The 6,165-nt window shown below is 38.8% G+C and overlaps 1 protein-coding gene across 4 annotated transcripts in view; it reads right to left on the bottom strand.

Annotated features, from left to right (window-relative positions):
- LOC106871426 (uncharacterized) overlaps window positions 1–6,165 on the bottom strand; it is a 377,941-nt gene that overhangs the window by 260,392 nt on the left and 111,384 nt on the right. The gene's annotated exons all lie outside the window — the stretch shown is intronic.

Genomic DNA, 6,165 nt, shown 5'->3' with positions numbered 1-6,165 from the left:
AAAAAAAAAAAAAAAAAAAAAAAAAAAAACCCTCTTTCAGCCACAAGACTCAAAAATATATATAATAAGGCGCAGGAGTGACTGTGTGGTAGGTAAGTAGCTTGCTTACCAACCACATGGTTACGTGTTCAGTCTCACTGCATGGCACCTTGGGCAAGTAGCCTCAGGCCGACCAAAGCCTTGTGAGTGGATTTGGTAGACGGAAACTGAAAGAAGCCCGTCGTGTGTATATGTTTGTTATTTCTTTATTGCCCACAAGGGGTTAAACAGAGGGGAAACAAACAAGGACAAACAAAGGGATTAAGTCGATTACATTGACCCAGTACGCAACTGGTACTTAATTTATCGACCCCCAGTACGCAACTGGTACTTAATTTATCGACCCTAGTTGCTAGTAGAAGAAAGAGCTGCAAAAATGGTAGCACAGCCATTTGAAATACCTCATAGTCGTATTTATATTTTCAGTTCAAGCCTTACCAAGGTCAACTTTGTTTTCCATTTTTCTGGTATCAAGTACCACAAGTTATAGATATTCAGTCAACCACAGGGATGCTCCTTCAGATGTGTGGGCCTTGAGCCAAAGTAAGTAAACTTACTGTTACCATTCTGATTGTTCCTTTCATACTTATAAGGTTCTGATATATCAAAGGTAATTTTTTTCTTGGAGGAGAGGGAGGGGTTCCACTACATGTAGTGTTAATCCTATTTAATGTTTCCACTACATCCTCCCCCAAAATAACCCCACCCCCATAGTGTCTAGCTGTCCCTAACAAAGCAGCTTTTGTGATGCATTCAGCATTAATTAAAATTCCTGTCATTTATCTAACCCATTCATAATGGATCCTGACATCAGAGGTACTACATCTGTGGGACTGCAGCTACGTTGGTTACTAAACCAACCACATAACTGCATTCTCGGGTGACTATCTGCTCACATCCTCAGTTATAGTATACATTTGTGCGAAACTGTAGCTATGTCGATTACTAACTCTTTAGCATTCTGATTACTCTGTCAAGCGAAATGCTCATAGAAATCTTGCAGCTACTAGATAATGCATGATGTGACTGCTTATTTTCAGAATGACATTGTAGAGTAGGTGTGAGAGGCTGGATGTGGCCAGTTTTAACATAAACAGGTAGAATATTCGAGCCAGATATGACTGGTCTGGTCTGGTCTGGTGAAGTGAAATAAATATCAGAGACGCTTTGCTTCCTAAAGAAACTGCAAACTCTTATAAATCCATTGCAATGCTGGAAATCCTTCTGTATCGTCAGCCGGTATCTCAGAGTCACAAGCGTTTTGCCCCTTAGCCTGCATGCTTCACCTGAGTGGAGCAACAAGGACTGAGCTGGTAATCGCCCAGTCTAAATGCTAAAGAGTGAAACTAAGCACATACCACCAGTCTGGTGGTACTGGCAACGGCCATGCTCAAATAGTGTTTTTTTTTTACATGCCACCTGCACGGGAGTCAGTCCAATGTTTTGTTCACATACCACTGGCACAAGTGCCAGTAAGGCGAAGCTGGAAACAATTGCGCTCAAATGGTGCTTTTTACGTGCCACCGGCACAGAAGCGAGACTGCTGCTCTGGCAGTGATCCCGCTTGGAGAGTGCAGGACAGTATGGGAGAGTAGGTAGTAGGCGGTCAGAGATAGTCGTGTCTTTACTGGTTTTCTAAGTATATTGTATACTGAAGTGGACATTATAGCAATCCAACATTTTAACCCTTTAGTGTTGAAACCAGCCATATAAGGCCAAAATTGTCTTCCTGTTTTATGCTCAAACCAGCCAGCTCTGACCTCTCACACCTACCCTACAAAGTCATTCTAAAAATAAACAGGGACATCATCAAAATCTCAGAGTTACAAGATACTGTACAATTAATTTAAAACACTGTAATTAAACAGGTTTTACATTTGACAGAGTAGTCTGAATGCTAAAGGGTTAAGGAGACAACAATGATTTACCGGAGTTGATTCAATCAACTATGTCGTTTGACTGCTACAAATTTGTTTATCTTGCAACCAATACAAGAAATCAGAATTGTTACATGACCAAAGTTAGCGCCTTTAGATTTGCTTGAATTACAACTGATCTAGCAAATAATAATCATTTAATTCCATGTAGACTTTCTTTTTAACTGAAGCTACGTTCCTCACAGAGAGTTAAAAACACATTTCTTCGCCTGGAATATGAAGAATCCATTCTAATAGAGAAATGCCAAAAGGCAGGATGTGATTATAAGTGAGTGTGACACACTGCTTCATTGATTAAGTCCAGCTTTACAAAGACAAGATGAGCAATGGTTTTGTGTGTCACTGCATAGTTAAATAACAGGATTCCCGACTTCATTTTCCTTTCATTAAATAATAAGGTTTATAAACCGATGCACTTGAATGCCTCTCTCGTTCTCCAGCTGGTTCAGCATAGGGAAAGTATATCATATTCATGCATGCATTAACAAAATAACACTATTATTGTTGTTATTTATTCTCTAGAGATTTTATGCAGATACACTCACACACACACCGACACACACATGCGCATAGAATCATATACACATGCTTGCACATACACAATGTAGGACTTGTGTATCACATAACGATTCCCAGTGAAAAGTTTAGAGCCAGTCCAACTGTAACCAACCACTATGAAAATGAACAAAACTTAAGATAGTACAAGCAATAATATGGTCTTTGATAATTAATGAAGCAAGGCTCTTCTTTTCCGCTCGAATAAACACTCCAAGTAGATACGTATATTAACAAAACAGTCAAAAATGAATAAGTGAACAACAGCAATGTGATGGTAAGCAGATAGAAAAATTATTATTATTATTATTATTATTATTAAGGTGTTGAGCTGGCAAAATTGTTAGCACATCAGGCAAAATGCTCAACAGCATTTTGTCCGTCCTTACATCCCGAGTTCAAATTCCACTGAGGTCGACTGCTTTTCATCCTTTTGGAGTCGATAAATTAAGTACCTGTTACACAATGGGGGTCAATGCAATCGACTGGTCCCCTCCCCACAAAATTTCAGGCCTTGTGAGTTTAGTAGCAAAAATTCCACCAAGGTCAACTTTGCCTTTCGTTCTTTTGGGGTTAATAAATTAAGTACTTGTTACGCAATGGGGTTGATGCAGTTGACTAGTCCCCTCCCCCAAAACAGCCTGCTTATGAAGTTAACGTGCAAGAGGCTGAGCACTCCACAGACACATGTACCCTTAATGTTGTTCTCAGGGAGATTCAACATAGCATAAAATGTGACAAGGCTGGCCCCTTTCAATTACAGGTACTACTCATTTTTGCCAGCTGAAAGGACAGGTGCAACTTGAAATAAAACAGCTTGCCCAAGAGCACAATGTACTGGTGGGTATTGAACTCATGACCATATGATCATGAGCTGAACACTAACCACTGTGCCATGCGCCTTCACCGACTGGTTTAGATACTAAAAGAATAAATATCAAATCACTTATTTGATATCAAAATCAACAACAGAAGCTGAAAGACCTATCTCTCTCACTTGATAAGTGGCTGCTTTTACTGATGGCACCACAAGAAGTCTGGGTCTTATTTTATTTTTCATTAAATTTCTTCACTGGTGGCCACTTTTATTAATTTCCAATACAGCAAAGAATGACACCTTCATTTAATGTCTGTGACAGGGATTAATTCCAAAGACACAAGCTAGTTGGGACGGCCATCCTACTCACAGATGTTGTTACAGATAAAGAGACAAACAGCAAACTGATGTCGTTTCAAGTCTTTCTTAACAATGAATGTTTTCATTGTCCAATTCTTTTCTCTCCGACCTCATTGCAAGATTCCTGCTAAACATTGAAAACTGAAAATTTTACGATGAAACATCTAAATGCTTGGGGATGAGCTGTGGTCAAAAATGGTCTCAAATTTTGACACAAGGCCAGCAACTTTAGAGGAGGGGGTAAGTCAAGTACATCAACTCTGTGCTTAACTGGTATTTATTTTTAATCAGCCCCAGCGGCATTTGAGCTCAGGATGTAAAACTGGGAGAAATTCCATTGTCATACCAAAAATCCTGCTAGCATCACCTTAGCTGCAGTTAAAAGCAATATTAAAATTATTTGGCGAGCTGGCAGAATCGTTAGCACACTGGGTGAAATGCTTAGCGGTATTTCGCCTGCCATTATGTTCTGAGTTCAAATTCCGCCGAGGTCGATTTTAGCTTTCATCCTTTCAGGGTCGATTAAATAAGTACCAGTTACGCACTGGGGTCAATGTAATTGACTTAATCCCTTTGTCTGTCCGTGTTTGTCCCCTCTATGTTTATCCCACCACCCGTGGGCAATAAAGAAATAAATAATAAAATCATTCAGTCTAGCATCTGAAGAAAGACAATCCAAAAAGTTGTATTTTCTCTCAGATCACCAAAATAATTGAAGAGACGACATCATTGTTTACCTTATACAAGGTACTGCAAGCACAAAGCTTCAAATTTGGGAGAGGGAAAGTTGATAACACCCCCATCTCCAGTGCATAACTGGTACCCATTTCATTGCCCCAGAAAGGATGAAAGGCAGTTGAACTCAAAACAAAACGCCATCAAGCATTTTGTCCAGTGTGCTAATGATACTGCCAAGCTCACTGTTTTATATACAAGACATAAATAATGGTAGAGGATTTCAATCAGAGGACAACAGAAACTTGAGAAACATGCTTTCCAATAGTTTTTAGAACACAAGAGAAATCACAAATTTTCCAAATTGGTACAAAGTGTTTGTAAGGAAGATGGAAATCCAAATGAATTTATCTCAGTGTATAAATAGTATTTACTTTATTAATCCTGGAGGAATGCGGCGAAAATGTGACAAACTAAAGCAAAAAAAGATAATCCTTAGGCCATTTAATCCAGTGCACTACCATTTATAATTTGCAGCCATTAAGCCTAATATAATAATAGGAGAATTAATTATCATCTTCAGATATGATTGACAATTTTTTGCTTAATTACTTATGATTTCAACAATACACAATAAGTAGTGAAAATATCTACTACAGGAATGTTCCAACTGATGGATGTCACAACACAGGTTCTAATTTCTGTCACCCTCATCATCAGTGACACCACTTAAAACCCAATTCTTCATGCATTTGCAAAGCAGATGGAATTTGTCGAGGCAGACTTTCGACAGCCCGGATGCTCTTTATGTCACCAACCCTCACCTGCTTTCAGGCAAAGTAATATTTCCCTCTGCAGTAAGACGATGATGATATATACGATGGGCTTCTTCCAGTTTCCACCTATCAAATCCATTCATAAGGCTTTTGTCAGCGTGAGACCTATAGCAGAAGACACTTGCCCAAAGTGCCATGAGTGGAGATTGAACATCGCAACACTCAAATGAAGCAATATCCAATCAGTGTAGCTTCAGCTGGGCTTTGCAACCACATTGTGAAACATATACAAATGGATTCCTTTGAGAGCACAAAACACAGGTGAGCTATCTAAACCAGTGCATCTTAGCAACCAATTACCCTTTGACAGACAGGTGGTGCTTACGATGTACATAGGATAGAGTTACACGTTAGAGTGAATAATCAGAAATGTCCAATGTCCAAAGTTAATACAGCACATTGTATAATTACTGGAATCGGTGAGAAAAACAGCCAGGTTTTGAAAGTAGGACATGTGTGTGAACTTTTCCCAGAAGAAGAAGAGATTAGAGACTGAACAGCTTTGAAAAAGAAATGTCACTTGTTTGTGAAAGAAAGTTGAATAAAGGATGGAAAAAAAGAAAAAAGAAATAGAAAAAGAAAAGAAAAAAAAGACAATGAATGGTGAAGCAAGGTGGTTGATATCTGAAAATAAGTAAATAAACCGAAAAGAATAGGCTGAGTAGAGAGAGAGAAACTGAAAGGAAACCTAATGACAACAGATGGACAGAAGAATTTGAATGGCTGTCAACAAAACATATTGATCAGCTAAACTATCACTACCCTTCTTAGTTTCTCCATCGTTCCTTTTCAAATTGCAATGAAAAGAAGGAAAAGAAAGAGAAGAAAAGGAGGAGAAAAAAGGAGAAGGAGAAAACATTTCTGTTACCAATACCATTAGTATTCTAAGGCAAAACAGATGTCACAAGATTCTCAACTCTCATTCCATAGTTACTGGGACAGCGGG

This window comes from Octopus bimaculoides, chromosome 7 (genome assembly GCF_001194135.2).
Source record: "Octopus bimaculoides isolate UCB-OBI-ISO-001 chromosome 7, ASM119413v2, whole genome shotgun sequence".
In the NCBI taxonomy this organism is placed as follows: Eukaryota; Metazoa; Mollusca; class Cephalopoda; order Octopoda; family Octopodidae; genus Octopus; species Octopus bimaculoides.
This window is presented reverse-complemented; position numbering and strand designations above follow the sequence as displayed.